At 44.9% G+C, this 25,809-nt stretch overlaps 1 long non-coding RNA gene across 2 annotated transcripts in view; it reads right to left on the bottom strand.

Annotated features, from left to right (window-relative positions):
- Positions 1–12,189: 12,189 nt before the first annotated feature.
- Positions 12,190–25,809, bottom strand: part of LOC117070971 — a 35,471-nt gene continuing 21,851 nt past the window's right edge. The window contains exons 1-3 of one of the 2 annotated variants that reach the window (XR_004432120.1): positions 13,688–13,783; positions 13,316–13,436; positions 12,190–12,283 (exon numbers count right to left, since the gene is read on the bottom strand). This is a non-coding gene — a long non-coding RNA (uncharacterized LOC117070971). Of the gene's footprint in view, positions 12,284–13,315; positions 13,437–13,687; positions 13,784–25,809 lie in introns of those variants that run through there. The other variant, XR_004432121.1, reaches the window with a different exon arrangement.

Below are 25,809 nucleotides of genomic sequence, written 5' to 3'. Positions count from 1 at the left end.
CCCGTCTCTACTAAAAATACAAAAACTAGCCGGGCGAGGTGGCGGGCGCCTGTAGTCCCAGCTACTCGGGAGGCTGAGGCAGGAGAATGGCGTAAACCCAGGAGGCGGAGCTTGCAGTGAGCTGAGATCCGGCCACTGCACTCCAGTCCGGGCGACAGAGCGAGACTCCGCTTCAAAAAAAAAAAAAAAAAAAAAAAAAAAAAAAAGAATATGACTTTTTTTTTTTGGAAACAGAGTCTCATTTTGTCACCAGGCTGGGGTGCATTGGCATGATGTCCGCTCACTGCAACCTCCACCTACCGGATTCAAGCGATTCTCCTGCCTCAGCTTCCCAAGTAGCTGGGACTACAGGCATGCATCACCACGGACAGCTAATTTTTGTATTTTTAGTAGAGATGGGGTTTCACCATGTTGGCCAGATGATCTTGATCTCTTGACCTTGTGATCCACCCGCCTCGGCCTCCCAAAGTGCTGGGATTACAGGCGTGAGCCACCGTGCCCAGCCGGAATGTAACTTTTTTAAAGTTAGCTTGTAGCAATGTACTCTCAACTACAAAAAAGTTTTATAAAATTAAAGCTCAGTGTTTTGTTTTTTTTTGAGACAGGGTCTCACTCTGTCGCCCAGGCTGGAGTGCAGTGGTGTGATCTTGGCTCACTACACCCACTAGGGCTCCCCACCTCAGCCTCTTGAGTAGCTGGGACTGTAGGTGTGCACCACCATGCCCGGCTAATTTTTTGGTTTTTTTCCCCGAGACAGAATCTTGCTCTGTTGCCCAAGCTGGAGTGCAGTGGCGTGATTTCGGCTCACTGCAACCTCTGCCTCCTGGGTTGAAGCGATTCTCCTGCCTCAGTCTCCCGATTAGCTGGATTTATAGACACTCACCACCATGTCTAGCTAATTTTCATATTTTTAGTAGAAACGGGGTTTTACCTGTTGGCTAGGCTGGTCTTGAACTCCTGGCCTCATGATCCACCGACCTCAGCCTCCCAAAGTGCTGGGATTACAAGCGTGAACCAACGTGCCCAGCCTTTTTTTTTTTTTTTTTTTTTGTATTTTTGTAGAGACAGGGTTTCACCATGTTTCCCAGGCCGGTCTCAAATTCCTGAGCTCAAGCAATCCTCCCTCCTCATCCTCCCAAAGTGCTGGGATTACAGGTGTGTGTACCACACCCAGCAAAGTTGAGTTCTTTTTTTTTTTTTTTTTTTTTTTTTTTTTTTTTTTTTTGAGACAGAGTCTCTGTCTGTCGCCCAGGCTGGAGTACAGTGGCCGGATCTCAGCTCACTGCAAGCTCCGCCTCCTGGGTTTACGCCATTCTCCTGCCTCAGCCTCCGGAGTAGCTGGGACTACAGGCGCCCGCCACATCGCCCGGCTAGTTTTTTTTGTATTTTTAGTAGAGACGGGGTTTCACCGTGTTAGCCAGGATGGAAAGTTGAGTTCTAATAAGGTACAGGTAAATCTAGATTGATTTCTGAAGACAATAATGTATATTCTGAGGATTGAAACTAAGGACATAGGCAAAATAAAAAATATCTATGCATAAAATATTTTTTGCCCTTTTATGTAAAATATACTTCTCCATCTCATCATTGAAATAAAAAGAAACCCAATAAATCATCTATTTATCATTGACTCATAGGCCAAATCACTATGAAAGATGAAAGATCTTTTTTTTTTTGGAGACGGAGTTTCACTCTGTGGCCCAGGCTGGAGTGCAGTGGCCGATCTCAGCTCACTGCAAGCTCCGCCTCCCAGGTTTAAGCCATTCTCCTGCCTCAGCCTCCCGAGTAGCTGGGACTACAGGAGCCGCCACCTCGCCCGGCTAGTTTTTTGTATTTTTAGTCGAGACGGGGTTTCACCGTGTTAGCCAGGATGGTCTCAATCTCCTGATCTCGTGATCCGCCCGTCTCGGCCTCCCAAAGTGCTGGGATTACAGGCTTGAGCCACCGTGCCCGGCTGAAAGATCAATCTTAAACAGAGTTGTTTGTTTGTTTGTTTTGACTGTGGTATAATTTTTACATTTTTAATCTGGAAAATTTTTTTTTTATTGATACATAATAATATATATATATATATATTCAGGTTGATTCTTTGAGCAAACTTGTTACTGCCTTAATTGCTTTTATTTGAAAACTATGTAACTGTTGCTCTTGCAGAAAGAAACTATTACTGGCAGAAAAATCATCACACGGACCCTGCCCTCATGCTGTCTACCATTCAACAGGAAAATAAAATATGCTGGACTCCACTTGGAAGAAAATGCGTTTCTGCCTTTTTAGGAAGTGGTGTGGCAGCCCTACAGAGGGTTGGCTGGGCCTCAGCCCAGGGCCCTGGGCTGCTGCTGCCACCCAGAACTCAGGGAGACAGTCTGCCACCCTCATGACGGACAACCAATTGACAGGGTGCCTACTGCTTCCCTGAGCTTCCCAGGTGCCTGCAAGTATTCCCCATCTTCCCAGACCTAGCCCCTTTCACTGCAGAAGCCTGCTTACATTTCTCTGAAAATTTTAAAAGTTTAATATTAAATCTATGATGTGTGCATGATGCTCCTCTTGTCTGACAACTGATGAGAGGAAAGGGGACCCTAGGAGGCAAGGGGCAGAGTAGGGAAAGAGATGAGACAGAAATGGGGTGACACTGGCCGGGCACGGTGGCTCAAGCCTGTAATCCCAGCACTTTGGGAGGCCGAGACGGGCGGATCACGAGGTCAGGAGATCGAGACCATCCTGGCTAACACGGTGAAACCCCGTCTCTACTAAAAAATACAAAAAACTAGCCGGGCGAGGTGGCGGCGCCTGTACTCCCAGCTACTCGGGAGGCTGAGGCAGGAGAATGGCGTGAACCCGGGAGGCGGAGCTTGCAGTGAGCTGAGATCCGGCCACTGCACTCCAGCCTGGGCAACAGAGCGAGACTCCGTCTCAAAAAAAAAAAAAAAGAAAAAAAAAAAAAAGAAATGGGGTGACACTCACTGGGAGATAAGGTTCTCAATGTGGAAGGAAGCTCTACAAATAGGGAAGGCAAGGAAAAACTCTGCAGCGTAGATTGGGATGGAAAATATCACTGAAAGTACATGAAGATATATATACACATACACACATAGTTATATATATATATACACAATAGAGTTACATGCATACAGCTATATCTTTATATCCTGTATATTTGAAAGGTCCTAAAAGCAATAATATACCAGTAGCACCAAGACCTTGGTTTCTAAGTACCTTTCTCCACAACAGAAATCAGGATTCCTTGGAAAAAAACAGCTGATTCAAAAGTGGGGACAGGCCAGGCGCAGTGGCTCAAGCCTGTAATCCCAGCACTTTGGAAGGCGGAGGCAGGCAGATCATGAGGTCAGGAGATCAAGACCATCCTAACACGATGAGACCCCGTCTCTACTAAAAAATGCAAAAAATTAGCCGGGCAGGGCATGGCGGGTGCCTGTAGTCCCAGCTACTCGGGAGGCTGAGGCAGGAGAATGGCGTGAACCCGGGAGGCGGAGCTTGCAGTGAGCTGAGATCCGGCCACTGCACTCCAGCCTGGGCGACAAAGCAAGACTCCGTCCCCCCCCCCCCAAAAAAAAAAGTCGGGACAGGAGAGGTACAAGACAAGCTTGGAATGTGTTCTGGGGTATCTAAAAATTGGAGCTGGGCGTGATAGCTCACACCTGTAATCCTAGCACTTTGGGAGACAACGGCGGGAGGATTGTTTTAGGCCAGGAGTTTGAGACTAGCCTGGGCAACATGGTAAGACCCCATCTTTATGGAAAATTTTTTAAAAATAGCTAGGCATGATGGCATGTGTCTGTAGCTACTCCAGAAGCTGAGGCAGGAGGATCGTTTAAGCTGCAGTGAGCTGTGATCGTGTCATGCCTGAGTGTACAGGACGAGATCCTGTTTCAAAAAAAATAAAAGAGGGGCCGGGCGCTGTGGCTCATGCCTGTAATCCCAGCACTTTGGGAGGCCGAGACGGGCGGATCACGAGGTCAGGAGATCGAGACCATCCTGGCTAACATGGTGAAACCCCGTCTCGACTAAAAATACAAAAAACTAGCCGGGCGAGGTGGCGGCTCCTGTAGTCCCAGCTACTCGGGAGGCTGAGGCAGGAGAATGGCGTGAACCCGGGAGGCGGAGCTTGCAGTGAGCTGAGATCCGGCCACTGCACTCCAGCCTGGGCGACAGAGCGAGACTCCGTCTCAAAAATAAAAAAATAAAAAAATAAAAAAAAAAAGAGGGAAAATTACAGCTAGATAGGAAAAACAAGTTCTAATGTTCTGTAGCACTGTAGGATGACAATATTTTTTGATACTGACCATTATTTATAATTGTGATTATTAATTACAATTCTGCTCTCTACTTCTATGAGGTCAACTTTTTAAGCTATTTATCTTTCTGTGCCTGGCTTATTTCATTTAACATAATGTCCTCCAGTTCCATCCATGCTGCTATGAATGACAGGATTTCATTCTTTTTTATAGCTAAGTAGTATTCAATTGTGTATATGCACCACATTCTTTTAATCCATTTATCTGCTGGTGAACACTTCGGTGGATTCCATATCTTGGCTATCATGAATAATGCTGCAATGAACACAAGAGTGCAGCTATCTCTTCAATACACTGATTTAACTCTGGACAAATAGTTGTGGAATTGCTGGTTCCTAGGGTAGTTCCATTTGTAGTTTTTTGAGGACTCTGCATACTGTTTTCAATATGGACTACACTAATTCACATTCTCATCGAAAGTGTGGGGGAGCTCCCTTTCGTCTGCATCCTCACCAGTATTTATTTTTTATGTCTTTGTGATAACAGCAATTCTAACTAGGAGGAGATGATATCTCATTGTGGTTTCGATTTACATTTCCTTGATGATTAAATGTTGAAAGAATGGTTTAGCCATAAAACATCATTTTGACGACCACACTGGTAAAAACTGTGTTGTGCCAACCAAAACAGCATTAGTAGAATCCAGTCTTAAGAGCACTTCAGATGGACTCAAGCTGAGGGCATTCTGTAACATACCTAGCATGAATGCTTCAGAAGTCACAAACACACGAAAGGCAAAGGCAGGCAGAGGAACCATTCCAGAGTAAAGATATTAAACATTATGGCAGACTGATAAGATACATAGTGTTAAACAAGATACTTAACATGAAAAAGCCATAAATAACATTATTGGGGCAAATGAAGAAATTGGGTTACAGCCTGTAGATTAGACAAAATAATTGTATTAATGTTACATTTCCTCAATTAATATCTTTACTATGGTTATCCAAATGTGTATCTCGGTTCTCAGGAAATGCATTAGGGACATGATGTCTGCAACCTTCTCCCAAAGTGGTCAAAAGTAAAAAAACAAAATTAAAAAGTTTATAAGCAGGGGGAAACAGAAGGTGAAGAAAAAGAGGGAAAGGAGGCCAGGCTTGGTGGCTCATGCCTGTAATTAAAACACTTTGGGATGTCAAGGTGGGAGGATCACTTGAGCCCAGAAGTTTGAGACCAGCCTGGGCAACATGGCAAGATCCTGTCTCTATAAAAAATTTTTAAAATTAGCCAGGTACAGAGACATATGATGATAGTCCCAACTACTCTGGAGGCTCAGGCAGGAGGTTTCTTGGAGCCCAGGAGTTTGAAATGTCAGTGAGCTATGAGTGTGCCATTGCACCCCAGCCTGGGTGACAAACCAAGACCCTGTCTCCAAAAAAAAAAAAAAGGGGGGGGGAGAGAAACGAAAGAGTGAGAAAAGGAGAAAAATTTATAAACTAATGTGAAAATATATTAGTATTTGTGAATCTGGGTAAAGGGTAGGGTTTTTGGGTTTTTTTTTTTTTTTTTTTTTAACATTCTTTTAAACAACAGGGTCTCACTCTGTCACCCAGGCTGGAGTGCAGTGGTGTGATCACGGTTCAGTGCAGCCTCTAAGTCTGGACTCAAGTGATCCTCCTGCCTCAGCCTCCTGAGTGGCTGGAATTATAGGCATGTAACACCACACCCAATTAACTTTTACTTTTTTTTTTTTTTTTTGTAGAGAGGAGGTCTCATTATGCTGCCCAGTCTGGTCTCGAACTCCTGGCCTGAAGCGATCCACCCACCTCAGCCTCCCACAGTGCTGGGATTATACCTGTGAGCCAGCATACCTGGCTACTAATATCCTTTTAACTTCTGTAAGTTTAAGGTGGTTTCAAAGTAAAAATTTAAATTAAAACAGCATGGATACATCCATTTGTTTAAAAGTGCAAAAAAACAGAATTCATGTATGTACTTACAAAACACAAATAAAATTCCTCTGGAAGAGACAGAGGCAATGATACCACATTTGCCTCTGAATTGGAGGGAATAGAACAGCATGGTGAAGAAGCAAGGATATAAGCAGAATGTCTGTATAATTTATCATCCAAACTAGCACACTTCTGACAGAAAGTAGGATTATTCATAATCATGTCAGGACAATAATTTATGTGTGCATCTACGCCAGGCAAAAGGGGATATACTGTCATTACGGGTGGAAAGATGACTTCTCACTGTATGCCTTTTGTATATTTTGATTTTTTAACTATGTAAACATATTATTCAAATATATAAAAATTTACATATATAATTTAAAAAGGAATCACCTAAATACTCATTAGTATAATAAAAGTTGGAAAATGGGAAAATTATTAAAATATCATCACAATAGAATCTAAAGTAGCTATTTAAAGAATGAGGGGCCTGGCACAGCAGCTTATGCCTGCAATCTCAGCACTTTGGACAGAAGGATTGCTTGATGCCAGGAGTTTGAAACTAGATTGGTTAACATAGTGAGACCCCATCTCATTTTTAAAAGATTAAAAAATTAGTGGGCTGGGTGCAGTGGCTCACGCCTGTAATACCAGCACTTTGGTTGGCCGAGGCGGGCGGAACATGAGGTCAGGAGACCGAGACCATCCTGGCTAACATGGTGAAACCCCATCTCTACTAAAAATTCAAAAAATTAGCTGGGCAAGGTGGCAGGCGCTACCACTACTCAGGAGGCTGAGGCAGGAGAATGGCGTGAACCTCGGAGGCGGAGCTTGCAGTGAGCCGAGATTGCACCACTGCACTCCAGCCTGGGCAACAGAGCAAGACTCCATCTCAAAAAAAAAATTAGCTGGGCATGGTGGTATGCATCTATGGTCCCAGCCACTGGGGAGGCTGAGATGGGAGGATCGCTTGGAGACTGAGGCTGTAGTGATCGCACAACTGCACCCTAGCCTGGGCAACAGAGTGTGACCCTGTCTTTTAAATAAACAGTAATAAATTCATAAAAAGGAAAAGGAGGACTCTAGAAAGGCAGTTTTTGAAAGCTTCACAGAGTAAGACACAGCAGAAATGAGAGCAGAGGAATTGGGGTTTGGAGCCAGGGAAGTGTTGGGGAGTGGTGGGGGGAAGCAATCATACATTTTTCTTTATGTAGAGATGGGGTCTTGCTATGTTACTCAGGCTTGTCTCGAACTCCTGGTCTTGAGCAATCTTCCCATCTCAGCCTCCCAAAGTGCTGTACAAGTGTGAGCTACCATGCTGGCCACAATCCTACTTTTAATAACCAAAGAATTACAGCTTATTTTCCTATCACTGACATAAAACACTGGAAATGTCCTTTCTTCCAGGGGCCCTTTATAAACTAGTAAGCAACATATATACTATGGATTTGGAGGCATCAGTATTTTTCTTAAAAGAGGTTGAAATTTAGCTTTTCCTGACTCAACCCTGAATAACTTCAGTACAGCCTTCATACACAATTCTATTTAAGTCAACAGATAAAATAATCATATGATTGTGTACTTACAGTGTTCATAGTCCAATAAAGAGTTTAAACTAGCTAATAGAATTTGGAGTTAAGTAGATGGAAAAATCACCACAGCTGAATCAGAAGCCAAACCTTCTGTCAGACATGCAGACATTTATCATCCCAGTTTTCACGTGGTTGGCTGTAAGTTTCTATTCTGCCAAGCATAAGTTCAACAAGACTTGGCTGTGGACAGGGGTATTCTTTTTTATTCTTTCTGCCTGCACATTTCCCAAGAGGGCTGAAGGAGTTCAGGAAATGCCACCCCTAGCCTGGGCATGGTGACTCATGCCTGTAATCCCAGCTGTTTGGGAGACAGAGGTAGGAGGATCACTTGAGGCCAGGAATTGGAGACCAGCCTAGCCAACATGGTGAGACTCTGTCTCTGGAAAAAAATTAAAAAAAGATTAGCCGGGCATGATGGTGCATGCCTGTGGTCCTAGTTACTCAGGAGACTGAGGTGGGAGGATCTCCACCCCAAAATATGATGCTTTGGTATGCTGATTACTTTGAACTGAGGGTATGTGGGGAGCAGCTCATACAGGCAGAGGTTTTCTCTGAGCTTCCTTATCTAAAGAGATTATCCAAAAGGAACTTAATTGTCATGAATCCCCTCCCCAGGAAACTCACCAACCAGGGAAGACTGGCTCCTATCACAGGAAAGGGGAGTCGACCTTGACAACACACGCAGACTTTGTCACCGGCTGTTACCTGTTCTTCTGACAGTCCGTTTATCTTTCCCCCAAACTGTTTACTCTCCCCTAAGTTACCTAATCATCTATACCCTCTGTCCTAAGAAGAGGGTACATAAGCTTCTGGATCTCACTGGGTTCTGGGACATTTGCTTTTCTTTCATGTGATGTCCCTGTGTCCATATCTAATTTGTGTACCTTTTCTACTGTTTATCTGACTACTGTCAATTTCTTTCATGGACTCAATTATTGAATTCTCAGGAAGTAGAAGAAAGGTCTTCCCTCCTGTACAGAAGGAAAGACTCCTGAGCTCAGGAGTTTGAGATCAGCCAGGGCTACATGCTGAAACCCCGTTTCTACTAAAATATAAAAAGCCAGGCATCCAGCCTGGGGGACAGAGCGATACTCTGTCTCAAAAATATATATATATATGTATATATATATGGCAGTAAAAAGAAACAAACCCTAAATTTATCACAGTGAACTCCAGCAACTGAGAATACCCAAGTGAGCCCTTCCCAAAACAGCCTCTCTCCTGTTCACAGGTAACCACCATCCTGACTTTTCACACTGACTTCTGAATGTTATAGAGATGAATTCAGACAGGTATGTTTTTGCCTAGATTATTTTGCTCAACTTTGTGTTTATAAAATTCATAGGCCGGGCGCGGTGGCTCAAGCCTGTCATCCCAGCACTTTGGGAGGCCGAGACAGGTGGATCACGAGGTCAGGAGATCGAGACTATCCTGGCTAACACGGTGAAACCCCGTCTCTACTAAAAAATACAAAAAACTAGCCAGGCGTGGTGGCGGGCGCCTGTAGTCCCAGCTACTCGGGAGGCTGAGGCAGGAGAATGGCGTGAACCCGGGAGGCGGAGCTTGCAGTGAGCTGAGATCCGGCCACTGCACTCCAGCCCGGGCGGCAGAGCGAGACTCTATCTCAAAAAAAATAAAAAACAAAAAATAAAATTCATCAAGGTTTTTACATGTAGATATGGGTCATTTTTTTTTTTTTTTTTTTTTTTTTTTTTGAGACGGAGTCTTGCGCTGTCACCCAGGCTGCAGTGCTGTGGCCGGATCTCAGCTCACTGCAAGCTCCGCCTCCCGGGTTTATGCCATTCTCCTGCCTCAGCCTCCCGAGTAGCTGGGACTACAGGCGCCGCCACCTCGCCCGGCTAGTTTTTTGTAGTTTTTAGTAGAGACGGGGTTTCACCGTGTTAGTCAGGATGGTCTCGATCTCCTGACCTCGTGATCCGCCCGTCTCGGCCTCCCAAAGTGCTAGGATTACAGGCTTGAGCCACGGCGCCCGGCCTATTTTTTATTATTTATAGTTGAATTCCATTGAATTTATATACCACCATTTACTTACCCACTTTGCTTTGTTTCTAGTTTTTGGCTATTACAAATAATGCTGCTATAAACATTTAAATACTTGTCTTTTCATCAACTGTGCATGTATTTTTCCATGGCCTACTCCATACAGTAGAATGGCTGGTGCATGTGTAAGGTACACATGGTTTTCTAGGTAATAGCAGATAGTTTACCAAAGTGCTTGTTATAATTAACCCTGCCATGAGCAACATTTGAATTGAAGATCCATCAATTCCACTTCCAGTAACAGATCCCTGAGAGATGTGTACCTATGTAAATCAGGATACACATACTTCAGTGATTACGATTGCAGTGTTGGTGATAACTGCAGACTACACACAACCCAAACAATCATCAGGTATAGAAGGCATCTGCAGTCGAGCACGGTGGCTCACGCCTATAATCCCAGCATTTTGGGAGGCTGAGGCAGACAGATCACCTGAGGTCAGGAGTTAGAGACCAGCCGGGACAACATGGCAAAAGCCTGTCTCTGCTAAAAATACAAAAATTAGCTGGGTGTGGTGACGGGTGCCTGCAGTCCCAGTTACATGGGAGGCTAAAGCAGAAGAATCACTTCAACCTGGAAGACAGAGGCCAAAGTGAGCTGAGACTGTACCACTGCACTCCATCCAGCTTGAGCGACAGAACAAGACTCCATTTCACCGGGTGGGGGTGGGGGGAAGGGATCTGCTTACTGTGGCATACATATGGAAATACTAAGATAATGATACATCTATATAGTGATACACATACACTCTGTAGACATACATAGTGAGAAAGATACATACTACATGCTGTATATATTATATATGAGATAACACTATCAATAAAAATTAAGAAGTTGGAATTACACACAACATGGATAAATACAGAAAATGAAATATCAAATGAGAAAGACAAAAAAAATACATACAGGTAAGCAGAAGCAAAACCATGTAAGATGTATTCCTGTAGCTTAAATATGTAATCACGAGGAACAAAATGACAAACAGCAGCATGGAGGACTCATCTCAGAAGAAAAGGTCAAGATGGGGAAGGGATACCCACAAGGTTTGAGGAGCTCAGGATCATTTCTTTCTCGACTTGGGTATTAGATTACATATTTGTAAAGCAGTACTGTATTGTATGCAATTTTTTTCCTGTATATACCTCACAAGAAAACAAGTTTGAGAAAAAATAGTTCTGGGTTCAAGGTAACAGACCTGAAATTTCTGGGTTTCATGTCAGTGAAATGTGTAGAGGATCTGGACTATGAATGCCTGAATTAATACCCTAGCTCTGCCACTTTCCTGTGTGAGGCTGAACAAGGCTCTTAGCCTTTTTGTATGGCTTTTTCTCTTTATTGAGATGGAGTTTCACTTTTGTCGCCCGTGCTAGAGTGCAATGGCACAATCTTGGCTCACTGCAACATCCGCCTCCCAGGTTCAAGCAATTCTGCTGCCTCAGCCTCCAGAGTAGCTGGGATTACAGGAGCCCGCCACCGTGCCAGGCTAATTTTTGTTTAGGTTTTGTTTTTTTGGTTTTTTTTTTAGTAGAGACGGAGGGGTTTCACCATGTTGGCCAGGCTGGTCTCAAACTCCTGACCTCAGGTGGTCCACCTGCTTTGGCCTCCCAAAGTGCTGGAATTGCAGGCATGAGCCACCGCACCCAGCCTGTATGGCATTTTTATCGTCACTAATATATAACAAGTGGAAATGGAAAGCAAGAGGAACAGTGACTGATACAGAATAAGTACTCAATTGATGGTGACTAATACTGGTAACTTACATCCTCTGCTGTATTTAATCCGCAACAATACTAGGCTTTGCTCAGAAGAGCAAATGTTTCAATAGGCCAAGTGAGTGAGTTGGCCTGAAGGACTGTGCTCTCTTCCCTTTCTGCAGTGGCCATTTGACTGGCAAATTCAAACCAAGAACCCGGTCCCGTGCCTCGGTTACGACATGTTCACAGGCCAAGGGCTGATAATAAGGTCATTTGCCAAGCCCTGGGTGGCTCCCTTTCCTAGTGTGGAGCCCTTTAACCACAGGATGACTTGGAGAACCTGACCCTATATGTTGCCTGGATGACAACTAGCCCCCATGCCTCAGGATTCTGTATCACAGTTGCTTTCACTCCCTTACCTGGGAAATAAGTTGGGCTTCCTTTATACAAACAAAAGGAAGATCTTTCTTGAATACAGACAAACACGTTTCCAGGACTACTCTGCAGGAACAGTTTCTGAGAAGGACTACAACTCCTCAAAAACTGTGCTTTTCAGGCCATGAAGGAATGCACCTGCAGCCTCATGAATTCCCTGGGTGAACCTCAAGCAAACTCTGCTCACCTGCTTAAAGTCAATCTTCTTTAACCGTGGCTACATCTGAAGCCTTCACAAAGCTGAATTTGCAGCTTCAGTTCTGTTGATTCTGGGTCAGATCTGATCCTGCATGAACATGAGCCTGTCAGAAGAGCCTTGGCCAAGTGGAATATTATGGCTGTCCTTGAATATATGCCACTTCCAGAATTTTTGAGTATTACACCAGACAATTCATGGACTGTCATTGACCCATCAGAAAAACGTGCTGAAGTGGATGGAAAATATCATACACCTGCAGGACATACTCTTTCAATCATTATCTACTTGGAAGGGTACTACACCTGGGTAACTTTCTGAACCAAACCTTTAACAGCTGACTTAAAACACAGACAGAAAGCAATAGCCATCCAAATGCTGTCTGAGCTTCGCTTTGCTGCTAGGACTTAAGATTTTGGAGGCAATTTGGTCCAGTCATTCTCAAACTGTAATAAACACACAAAACACTGGAAGTATTATTAACACGTGATTCTCAATCCATAGGTCTGGGATTGAGTGTATGCCCCTGTGCACGCCCCTGCCCGCCCGCTCACATTCTCCCTTACTCCCCGGCCCTTGAAGGGGTTTGAGTGTATAAAGCACTCATTCACATATTGAAACTGGGCTTCAACTCTGCTCCCTCCTCAGATTTGGCACACTACTGTAATTTTCTCTACCCCAGGTTAGTGAACCCAAATCCCGCTTCTCTCAACGTGCATTCCTCAGACCAATCCTGGCACTTGTTAGAAATGCAAATTCTTATGCCGCAAACCAAACCCTGACAATCAGAAACCCCGGGATGGAGCTTGTAGTTTAACAAGCCCCCAGGTGATACTAATGCACACTCAAGTGGGGAAACAACTGCCCTTGCCAGAGGGATATACTAGAACAAAGTAGAACCGCTGGAGAAAAGCAAACACTATATCCAAAAAATGGGGAAATTAAATTATGCAGTTAAATTGTAATTAAAGTGAACATGGCTTGAGCAATACAACACGTTTCTGATTCAGAAAAAAAGTTTTATAAGCATTTATAACAGAGGAGGTCATGGACTAGACAGGGTGTGCATGCAAGTGGCAGGCAAGGAGGAAGAGGCTGGAGATATGTAACATTTCTACTTACATAAGAGAAGGTAGCTTCAGCCACTGGTAAAACGGGCAGTAAAAAATCTGTAGAGGAGATTCTGGTGGAAGAGTATGTTCAGGGAATGTTGCCTTCTAAGTTCCACTTATATATACTGAGGCTGAGAATTGTAAAGAGAAGATACATCAGGTCATTCAAAATACAAGTACATATCTAGAAGTTACGCAAAACGTGCTTTGTGTTCCATGAAAAGGGGAGATACAGATGCGCCAGAGGAATATTTTAGAAAAACGTAGTTTTCTGTGCACTGACAAAGATGCTTTGCTTGATCAAACTTTAGTCAGGCACTTGAACCTTCTGTGGTCTGTGCACTTCCCTTGTGAAATCCAGCTTTAGCAAGAACCTCCTTACCTTTGATATCTTACCAGGTTCAGGGGCCCGGCGCGGTGGCTCACGCCTGTAATCCCAGCACTTTGGGAGGCCGGACCATCCTGGTTAACACGGTGAAACCCCGTCTCTACTGAAAATACAAAAAATTAGCCGAGCATGGTGGCGGGCGCCTATAGTCCCAGCTACTCGGGAGGCTGAGGCAGGAGAATGGCGTGAACCCGGGAGGCGGAGCTTGTAGTGAGCTGAGATCCGGCCACTGCACTCCAGCCTGGGCGACAGAGCGAGACTCCATCTCAAAAAACAAAAACAAAAACAAACAAAAAAACCCTTACCAGGTTCATCATCCTGCACCATTCCCCCAAGTGATGTTTGATCACCCTGGCCTGTCTTCAGCAAAAATCCTTTTAGGCTGGTTTCGCCATAATCCCCCTAACCTTTGAGGCTTCTCCTTGGTAAGTTTCCATTCACAGACCTCCCAGGCTGCTCTTTGGTTATAAACTCCCACTTGCCCAGGCTGTATTTAGAGTTAGCCCAATCTCTATCTGCAGAGGTCCCTGTATCTATCACCATGGTGACCTTTACCTTGCTTTAACAAGCATAATTGAATTATTTATTTATTTATTTATTTATTTACTTTGTCTGTCACCCAGGCTGGAGTGCAGTGGCCGGATCTCGGCTCACTGCAAGCTCCGCCTCCCGGGTTCCCGCCATTCTCCTGCCTCAGCCTCCCGAGTAGCTGGGACCACAGGCGCCCGCCACCACACCCGGCTAATTTTTTGTATTTTTAGTAGAGACGGGTTTCACCACGTTAGCCAGGATGGTCTGGATCTCCTGACCTCGTGATCCACCTGCCTCGGCCTCCCAAAGTGCTGGGATTACAGGCATGAGCCACTGCACCCAGCAATTGAGTAATTATTTAATGCACACACACAAAATAAACCAAACAGCTATATGTTTTATTTATATATGTTTTTATGTTATATGTTTGCACATATGTTATGCAAAATCCATACCATCTTTTAAGATAAAATGTGTGGTACTGTGGCAAATTTGCTGTGCTTCTCTGGCCTCTGTCCATTAGAGATATTTTGGTAGAAAACTGACAGGATAGAATCAAAAGCAAATTCAATATACACATATGCACACACAGATATGTACTTTATAAGAGGAGTCTCATTAAAATAAATTCTACCCTCAAACTTACTGAAAAATATGTAAAGTATTTTGAAAATCTATTAAAGACAACACAATATTTTAAAAGTAAGGCACGTGAACAAATTTGCCCACAAATGATTTTTGTAACCATAAAATTCATGTAAAACGATGTCTGTATTGTTCTACATAAAACCAAGTGCTCTCTTCAGGTCACATTTATAAAGCCAGAACTAAAAGAAAAAAGTCTAAAATTAAGAGGGAAAGTAGAATCCTTTAAAATCTTATTTTATAGGGTACATTGTTAAGACTGTAGAGGAACATTTGTTTTTTAAAAAACTAAATCCACAACATAAAAACAAGAGAACATAAAAAACAAATACGGAACACGGGCTTCCCGCGGCCGCGGAACGAAAACCCTGCGGACCAGCACCAACATCCTCACCGCGCACTGCGGCCCAGACCAGGGCGGGTTTGGCCCCTGCGAGCGGCCACTGTGCCCCGACACGTCACCTTCCCTGAATACCCAGGGGCCAGCCGGCCGCGCTGAAATGATGGCATATTCCCTGCAGGCTGCTACAATAGTGGCGGGTAGGAGGAAAGCTCCCTCATTTTCCCCTGGTGGCAGGCATGGAACATCCCCTGAAACCTTATGCAGTCATCTTGGTTTTTCTTCCCTAGCCTCAAAAAATACTTCAAAACTACTAAATTCTCTCCTTCAGGAGAGTCTAGGAATAGGAGTTTTAAAATAATTAAGACAACATAACATCTATAAAACATACATCCATTTAAAAAGTATTTGATCCAGAAGGAACTAAATCATTGATGGAGAAAAAAAATGACATCATAGATCTCAAAGGAAATGTTCGTTTCTTCTATTCCTACTTGCCTGGAAATTTATGGTCTTTAAAAGCTGATTCTGAGAGGTGAAGCCAGCTGGACTTCCTGGGTCCGGTGGGGACTTGGAGAACTTTTCTGTCTTACAAGAGGTTTGTAAAATGCACCAATCAGTGCTGTGTAAAAACGCACCAACTGATGCTCTGTAGCTAGCTAGAGGTTTGTAAAATGGACCAATCAGCACTCTGTAAAATGGACCAGTCAGCACTCTGTAAAATGGACCAATCAGCAGGATATGGGTGGGGACAAATAAGGGAATAAAAGCTGGCCACTCCACCCCAACCACCAGAGGCAAGATGCTGTGGTTCCCTTTCGTGCTGTGGAAGTTTTGTTCTTTCCATCTTCACAATAAATCTTGTTGCTGCTCACTCTTCAGGTCCGTGCCACCTTTAAGAGTTGTAACACTCACTGCAAAGGTTCTCAGCTTCATTCCTGAAGTCAGCAAGACCACAAACGCACCCAGACACAATTCTCAATTAAAATTTGAAACGTGGCCGGGCGCGGTGGCTCAAGCCTGTAATCCCAGCACTTTGGGAGGCCGAGATGGGTGGATCACGAGGTCAGGAGATTGAGACCATCCTGGCCTACACGGTGAAACCCCGTCTCTACTAAAAAATACAAAAAACTAGCCGGGCGAGGTGGCGGGCGCCTGTAGTCCCAGCTACTCGGGAGGCTGAGGCAGGAGAATGGTGTGAACCCGGGAGGCGGAGCTTGTAGTGAGCTGAGATCCGGCCACTGCACTCCAGCCTGGGCGACAGAGCGAGACTCCGTCTCAAAAAAAAAAAAAAAAATTTGAAACGTAGTGCATACTACTTCCTGAACAAATGCCGCCACCTAATTTAATACTGTTACCATTATATGATCTACCTATAATCCATGTACACATATACTGTGAAGCATATGTAGAAACAAACACCAATGTTTATATGTATATACATGTTTTTCTTTTTTTCTAGAGACGAGGTCTGGTTCTATCGCATGGCCTGGAGTGCAGTGTTACAATCACTGCTCACTGAAAACTTGAGTTTCTGGGCTCAAGTGATCCTCCTGCCTTAGCCTCCTAAGTAACGGGGAGTACAGGCTGAGTCACTAAGCTTATGTACCTATCTGATCTCTCTCAATATCTGTCTGTCTCTTCCCCCCACTTTCCCCCAAGATTTTAAATTTTTTCACCTTGAAACATTAACCCACATTGCTCCTTAAAAGAATAAGTCGGCCAGGCGCAGTGGCTCAAGCCTGTAATCCCAGTACTTTGGGAGGCCGAGACGGGCGGATCACGAGGTCAGGAGATCGAGACCATCCTGGCTAACACGGTGAAACCCCGTCTCTACTAAAAAATACAAAAAAATTAGCTGGGCGAGGTGGTGGGCGCCTGTAGTCCCAGCTACTTGGGAGGCTGAGGCAGGAGAATGGCGTGAACCCGGGAGGCGGAGCTTGCAGTGAGCTGAGATCCGGCCACAGCACTCCAGCCTGGGCGACAGAGTGAGACTCCGTCTCAAAAAAAAAAAAAAAAAAAAAAAGAATAAGTCACCCAAGGCCAGACGCGGTGGCTCATGCCTATAATCCCAGCACTTTGGGAGGCCAAGGTGGGTGGATAACAAGGTCAGGAGTTTTAGACCAGACTGGCCAATATAGTGAAACCCCATCTCTACTAAAAATACAAAAATTAGCTGGGCATGGTGGCGGGTGCCTGTAATCCTAGGTACTTGGGAGGTTGAGGCAGGAGAATCACTTGAATCCGGGAGCCAGAGGTTGCAGTGAGCCGAGATTGCGCCATTGCACTCTAGCCTGGGCAGCAGAGTGAGACTCCATCTCAAAAAAAAAAAAAAGGCAACCTGGCCAAAAAAACCCACAATGTGTGTTTATAATCAGATGTATATCTCTGATTATTCAAGGAATAAAAAAACTATAGAACTAGCTGAATATCATTCCTAAATTTGTCACAAGGGGTTTTATAATTTTGGAATTATTCCCTGCCACCCCTTAAAATTTTTATAATAGCAACATTCTTCTATAATTACATAGATTTTTAAAAAGTCAAATTACAAATAAAGAGGTGAGGAATTCATAGTTTTGGGAACAATGTGTTATATTGTCAGGCTTATGTTGTATAATGCAACAAATAAAAGTTTATGCTATATTTTTGTAAGATGAAATCAGAACATCAACACTAGGAAAACTGATTGATTGGAAAATAACGTCAAGTTGGAAGAGAGCTCCATTGGAGAAAAGGGAGCATAATGCATACAGGAGGGATGACAAAGTTTCTCTGCTTAACCAAAATCTACTCAGGCTTCTCCTCCACCCATCTGTGGACCTCAATATAAAATCTAGTTTTAACATGGAAGCCTGTTTATCAAGAACTCTCTTCTCAGCCAGGCAAGGTGGCTCACCCCTGTAATCCCAGCACCTTGGGAGGCTGAGGAGGGCAGATCACGAGGTCCATGGCAAAAACAAAAGGTTGGTAGAGGAAATAGGCAAGAAGATAGGGGTAACATGTCCCACATAACTTCAAACCCAACAAGGCCAACAAAATTTAATCTTGAGGTGTGAGAATCAGCTTTTTGGATTCTACCTCTCACCTTACAGAGACACTGGGGTAGGGCTTAGGTTCCCAAGCCTCCAAGGGACTCTGCTGCCATGACTGCTGGAGTCAGCCCACGCCACAGTTCTGCAGGTTGTAGTCAGGTGTCTATGTCTATCACAGGTTGGAATTACGCACTAGTGAATCTACAGGTCTGGGTCTGGGAACTCAGGGGTGGCCCTGCCCACATGGCTCCACTGAGTATTGCCCTAGTGAGGGCACTCTGTGGTGGCCCCAGCCCAACAGTTCTGCTGGACATTGCCCTGGTGGGAGCTTTCTATGGCAGCCCTGCCCCTATAGCAGTTTTCTGATTGGGCCCTGAGGCATTCTTCAAGGCTTCCTCGGAAATTAGGTGGAGAAAGCCATGCCTTCACAGCTGTAGATGTAGCATGCCCGCAGTCAGCACCGCATGAGAGCTGCCCCATGTTTTGCTCCTTGTGTTTTCTGGAGGAGTGATCTGAGCTGTACCTGGGCCCACTTGAACCACAGATGGGGAAGCTGGGGAATGCTTTGCTTGACTTCAGGGAGAAGATACATGAGGCAGCAGAGTCACTGAGCCCCAAGTTCCCACAGGCATCCTGGGTTTCACTGGGACCCTGGGCTCCTTCCTTACAATTGTTATTCCCTCAAGGACCTGGCACTTGAGTCTGTGATGGTTGTGGCATCCTCAGTGTTCTCTGAAATGTCTTCAGGGTCACCCTCCCATTGTGTTCATGAATAGTAGCTGGTGTCCTAGTCATACTAACCTCCTTATCAAACGGTCATTTGGCCACACAGTTGGTTTTCTCTCCTGAACACATTTTAAAAATTCTTCACAAGGCCGGGCTGTTAATTTTCCAAATCTTTATGTTCAACTTCCCTTTAAAAATAATTTTCTTTGGCCCTTTCCGGCAGTGACGACCTACCCACAAGAACATGTCTCTTGCAAAGGATCTCCTTCATCTCTCTCCAGAAGAGGAGAAGACGAAACACAACAAGAAACGCCTGGTGCAGAGCCCCAATTCCTACTTCATGGATGTGAAATCCCCAGGATGCTATAAAATCACCACGGTCTTCAGCCATACACAAACGGTAGTTTTGCGTGTTAGCTGCTGCACTGTCCTTTGCCAGCCTACAGGAGGAAAAGCAAGGCTTACAGAAGGATGTTCCTTTAGGAGGAAGCAGCACTAAAAGCACTCTGAATCAAGATTAGTGGGAAACCATCTCAATAAACACATTTTGGATAAAATAATCATCATCATCATCATCATCTTTGGCCAGGCGAGGTGGCTCACACCTGTAGTCCCAGCACTTTGGGAGGCCGAGTTTGTTGAGTCACGAGGTCAGGAGTTCGAGACCAGACTGGCCAATATGATGAAACCCCATCTCTACTAAAAATACAAAAATTAGCCGGGCATGGTGGCAGGCACCTATAATCTCAGCTGCTTGGGAGGCTGAATCAGGAGAATCACTTGAGCCCAGGAGGCAGAGGTTGCAGTGAGCCAAGATCGCGCCATCATACTCCTGCCTGGGCGACAGAGCAAGACTCCATCTCAATAATAATAATAATTTTTATTATCTTTTTTTAAAGATGGGGTCTCACTCTGTTGCCCAGACTGTAGTATGATCATAGCTCATTACAGCCTCGACCTCCTGTGTTCAAGCAACCCATCCCAGCTAATCTGCTTCCCTTTTGATTATAAGTTCTATCTTTTTTTTGGGGGGGGGGACGGAGTTTTGCTGTGTCGCCCAGGCTGGAGTGCAGTGGTGTGATCTCAGCTCACTGCAAGCTCCGCCTCCCAGGTTCACACCATTCTCCTGCCTCAGCCTCCCGAGTAGCTGGGACTACAGGTGCCCACCACCACGCCCAGCTAAGGTTTTGTATTTTTAGTAGAGACAGGGTTTCACCTGTTAGCCAGGATGGTCTCCATCTTCTGACCTCGTGATCCGCCCACCTCAGCCTCCCAAAGTGCTGGGATTACAGGCGTGAACCACCATGCCCAGCCTATAAATTCTATCTTTAACTTGACTTTCTCTTCTCACAGTTTACTATAAGCATTTAAGAGAAGCCATGCAGTACCCTGAAAACTTGGCTTAGAGATTTCTTCTGCCAAATATCCTAGTTCATTGCTCTTACATTCTACCCTCCAAAAACTACTAAGGCACAGAAATACCTCCACCAAGTTTGTGGCAGGCAGGCTCCCATTAGCAACCAGAACAGTCTGTTTCCACTGACCCTCTATTATAATTCTAATGAATGTATAATGTAAACATTAAAGAACTGGAGAAACTGGGGCCTGAGCGTAAGGGCTAGAACATTAAAATAAACCCATTAAGACCTTACCTGGGCTTTCTTAGCCTAAAGTCTAGTTGAATAATAAAAGCATTTTACACATATACCTTGTTCCAGGTACCCACTTAAGATTAAAAAGCTTCCTAGCCGGGCGCAGTGGCTCAAGCCTGTAATCCCAGCACTTTGGGAGGCCGAGACGGGCGGATCACGAGGTCAGGAGATCGAGACCATCCTGGCTAACATGGTGAAACCCCGTCTCTACTAAAAATACAAAAAAACTAGCCGGGCGAGGTGGCGGCGCCTGTAGTCCCAGCTACTCGGGAGGCTGAGGCAGGAGAATGGCGCAAACCCGGGAGGCGGAGCTTGCAGTGAGCTGAGATTCGGCCACAGCACTCCAGCCTGGGCGACAGAGCGAGACTCCGTCTCAAAAAAAAAAAAAAAAAAAAGCTTCCCAAGACTCTAGAGAAAGATTTCCAGACCCTAGGTCCTACTTAAGATAAGATATAGATTGAAGGAACGCTCCTCTTTGGAGATGGAATTCCACTGGTAGCATGGAGCTTAGAATGTATATAAGCACTAGAAAAAAACTTGTAATTTTGCGTTGGTATGGTGAATTACTCCGGCCTTCTCCCTGTAACCAGCTGCAGAAATAAACTTTCTTCTTTCCCAGACCTTGTTCTTTCTAGGAACAAATCCTCTGCCACTTTGTAACAACTATGGCTTTTCCTCTAGTTTCCAATAAGATATTCCTCATTTCCATCTAAGACTTCATCAGAATGGCCTTTACTGTCTATATTTTTTCCAACATTCTGTTCACAACCACCTAGGTAATCTCAAAGATGGAGGCTTTCTCTACGGCTTTTCATCTTCTTCTGAAACCTCACCAGAATCGCCTTAATGCAGGCAAACGAGGCTTCCTCTAGTGCGCACTTCCAAACCCCTCCAGCCTCTACCCATCACCCAGCTCCAAAGCAGCCGCTACGTTTTTAGGCATTTGTTACAGCGACACCACCACTTCTCAGTACCCATTTCTATCTTAGTCCATTGTGCTGCTAAGCATAATATCTGAGACTAGGAAATCTATAAAGATCAGAAATTTGTTTCTCACAGTTCTGGAAATCCAATTATGTCAATCCAATTATTATGCCATCAAGTCACCGGCATAATTGGTTAATTGGTGTCTGGTAAGGGCCGCTCTGTACTTTCTTTCTTTCTTTTTTTTTTTTTTTTGAAATGGAGTTTGACTCTGTTGCCCAGGCTGGAGTGCAGTGGTGCAATCTTGTCTCACTGCCACCTCCACCTCCCGGGTTCAAGTGATTCTCCTGCCTCAGCCTCCTAAATAGCTGGGATTATAGATGTCCGCCACCATGCCCAGTTAACTTTTGTGTTTTTAGTAGAGACAGGGTTTCACTGTGTTGGCCAGGCTGCTCTCAAACTCCTGACATCGTGATCCGCCCACCTCAGCCTCCCAAAATGCTGGGATTACAAGCCTGAGCCACCACACCTGGCCTATTCTGTGCTTTCAAGCTAGTGTCTTGGTCAGGCGTGGTGGCTCATGCCTATAGGGCCAGCATTTTCGGAGGCCAAGGTGGGAGGATCACTGGAGCCCAGGAGTTTAAGACCAGCCTGGGCAACACACTATTGCACTGAAGATAACATTTCAACATGAATTTTATTTTATTTTTTATTTTTATTTTATTTATTTATTTATTTATTTTTTTTTTCTGAGACAGAGTCTCGCTCTGTCGCCCAGGCTGGAGTGCAGTGGCCGGATCTCAGCTCACTGCAAGCTCTGCCTCCCGGGTTCGCGCCATTCTCCTGCCTCAGCCTCCCGAGTAGCTGGGACTACAGGCGCCCGCCACCTCGCCCGGCTAGTTTTTTGTATTTTTAGTAGAGACGGGGTTTCACAGTGTTAGCCAGGATGGTCTCGATCTCCTGACCTCGTGATCCGCCCGTCTCGGCCTCCCAAAGTGCTGGGATTACAGGCTTGAGCCACCGCGCCCGGCTATTTATTTTTTTGAGACAGAGCCTCACTCTGTCACCCAGGCTGGTGTGCAGTGGTGTGATCTCAGCTCACTGCAAGCTCCGCCTCCCAGGTTCACACCATTCTCCTGCCTCAGCCTCCCGAGTAGCTGGGACTACAGGTGCCCACCACCACGCCCAGCTAAGGTTTTGTATTTTTGTAGAGACAGGGTTTCACCTGTTAGCCAGGATGGTCTCCATCTTCTGACCTCGTGATCCGCCCACCTCAGCCTCCCAAAGTGCTGGGATTACAGGCGTGAACCACCATGCCCAGCCTATAAATTCTATCTTTAACTTGACTTTCTCTTCTCACAGTTTACTATAAGCATTTAAGAGAAGCCATGCAGTACCCTGAAAACTTGGCTTAGAGATTTCTTCTGCCAAATATCCTAGTTCATTGCTCTTACATTCTACCCTCCAAAAACTACTAAGGCACAGAAATACCTCCACCAAGTTTGTGGCAGGCAGGCTCCCATTAGCAACCAGAACAGTCTGTTTCCACTGACCCTCTATTATAATTCTAATGAATGTATAATGTAAACATTAAAGAACTGGAGAAACTGGGGCCTGAGCGTAAGGGCTGGAATATTAAAATAAACCCATTAAGACCTTGCCTGGGCTTTCTTAGCCTAAAGTCTAGTTGAATAATAAAAGCATTTTACACATATACCTTGTTCCAGGTACCCACTTAAGATTAAAAAGCTTCCCAAGACTCTAGAGAAAGATTTCCAGACCCTAGGTCCTACTTAAAGATAAGATATAGATTGAAGGAAACGCTCCTCTTTGGAGATGGAATTCCACTCGTAGCATGGAGCTTAGAATGTATATAAGCACTAGAAAAAAACTTGTAATTTTGCGTTGGTATGGTGAATTACTCCGGCCTTCTCCCTGTAACCAGCTGCAGAAATAAACTTCCTTCTTTCCCAGACCTTGTTCTTTCTAGGAACAAATCCTCTGCCACTTTGTAACAACTATGGCTTTTCCTCTAGTTTCCAATAAGATATTCCTCATTTCCATCTAAGACTTCATCAGAATGGCCTTTACTTCTATATTTTTTCCAACATTCTGTTCACAACCACCTAGGTAATCTCAAAGATGGAGGCTTTCTCTACGGCTTTTCATCTTCTTCTGAAACCTCACCAGAATCGCCTTAATGCAGGCAAACGAGGCTTCCTCTAGTGCGCACTTCCAAACCCCTCCAGCCTCTACCCATCACCCAGCTCCAAAGCAGCCGCTACGTTTTTAGGCATTTGTTACAGCGACACCACCACTTCTCAGTACCCATTTCTATCTTAGTCCATTGTGTTGCTAAGCATAATATCTGAGACTAGGAAATCTATAAAGATCAGAAATTTGTTTCTCACAGTTCTGGAAATCCAATTATGTCAATCCAATTATTATGCCATCAAGTCACCGGCATAATTGGTTAATTGGTGTCTGGTAAGGGCCGCTCTGTGCTTTCTTTCTTTCTTTTTTTTTTTTTTTTGAAATGGAGTTTGACTCTGTTGCCCAGGCTGGAGTGCAGTGGTGCAATCTTGTCTCACTGCCACCTCCACCTCCCGGGTTCAAGTGATTCTCCTGCCTCAGCCTCCTAAATAGCTGGGATAATAGGTGCCCACCACCATGCCCAGTTAACTTTTGTATTTTTAGTAGAGACAGGGTTTCACTGTGTTGGCCAGGCTGCTCTCAAACTCCTGACATCGTGATCCGCCCACCTCAGCCTCCCAAAATGCTGGGATTACAAGCCTGAGCCACCACGCCTGGCCTACTCTGTGCTTTCAAGGTAGTGTCTGGCCAGGTGTGGTGGCTCATGCCTATAGGGCCAGCATTTTGGGAGGCCAAGGTGGGAGGATCACTGGAGCCCAGGAGTTTAAGACCAGCCTGGGAAACATACTATCGCACTGAAGATTACATTTCAACATGAATTTTATTTTATATTTTATTTTTATTTTATTTTATTGATTGATTCTTTTGAGACGGAGTCTTGCTCTGTCGCCCAGGCTGGAGTGCAGTGGCCGGATCTCAGCTCACTGCAAGCTCCGCCTCCTGGGTTCACGCCATTCTCCTGCCTCAGCCTCCAGAGTAGCTGGGTCTACAGGCGCCCACCACCGCACCCGGCTAATTTTTTTTGTATTTTTAGTAGAGATGGGGTTTCACCGTGTTAGCCAGGATGGTCTAGAAATCCTAACCTTGTGATCCGCCTGCCTCAGCCTCCCAAAGTGCTGGGATTACAGGCATGAGCCACCGCGCCCGGCCTCAACATGAATTTTTGAGAGGTCACCATCATTCGAACCACAGCAGTGAGGATTATTCCCTGGATACTTGGCCTGGAATTCTTTCCTTCTTGGCTTTCTTTCCTCTATAGGTATTCCCTGACTTCCTGGGCTGCAAAGCTCGTATTCCTAGCTCTATTTAAGACCCCTCCATTCTCTATATTGGATTCTGCTTCTCCCTTGGGATTTCTCTGTCATCTGAATCCCCTCTTCTCAAATCCCTGCTTACGATATGCTTTGCCGACTCTGTCCACCTCTTTCTTGGCATTATTTTACCCTTCGGTTCCCTTGCATCCTTTGATATTTCCCCCTTCAAGCCCCTACCTGCTTCATCGTTCCTCCCTCTGCCCTCCCCTGCCAGCCTTTTATCTCCTCTAGTACTGCAATCACTTGCTTTTTAGGGCCCTCTTCTCCTAAGGGACGGAAGATCCTGCAAAATCAACTACCTGAGTCAGAAAAGAAAAAAAAAGCTCATTGGAAATAGACTGGATGACAATTGCTAGACGTCTGCTCAGCCATTCACCTAAAACTTAGTTAACAGCCTCCATAAGAATGACTTCCGATAATAGGCACTGACATCCCCCTGAGTCTCTGTCAATAATGCGCCCTAATGTGGCACTTCAGAAATTGAGATAATAGATGCAGGAAGCACACTCTTTGACCTCTTTCCCCTGAGGTGGGTCATAAACGAATTCTCTGACCTACTTCCCCTGAAAGTAGGTCATAAAATCCTCATTCAAGAGGGGTCCTTCTCTATTCCCAGGGACCAAGAAGAATCTGAACAGCTTTTGCTAAGTTCTCCCCAGATTATTGCCACTAGGTCGTACCCATTTGTTTTCCAATCACACATCTGCATAGCTGTCTGTAAAAGTGGATTTTTCCAGCCATGCTCGGTGGCTCATGTCTATAATCCCAGCACCTTGAGAGGTCAAGGTGGGTGAAT

The sequence above is a fragment of the Trachypithecus francoisi genome, unplaced genomic scaffold, assembly GCF_009764315.1.
Source record: "Trachypithecus francoisi isolate TF-2019V2 unplaced genomic scaffold, Tfra_2.0 Lachesis_group3, whole genome shotgun sequence".
Classification (NCBI taxonomy): Eukaryota; Metazoa; Chordata; class Mammalia; order Primates; family Cercopithecidae; genus Trachypithecus; species Trachypithecus francoisi.
This window is presented reverse-complemented; position numbering and strand designations above follow the sequence as displayed.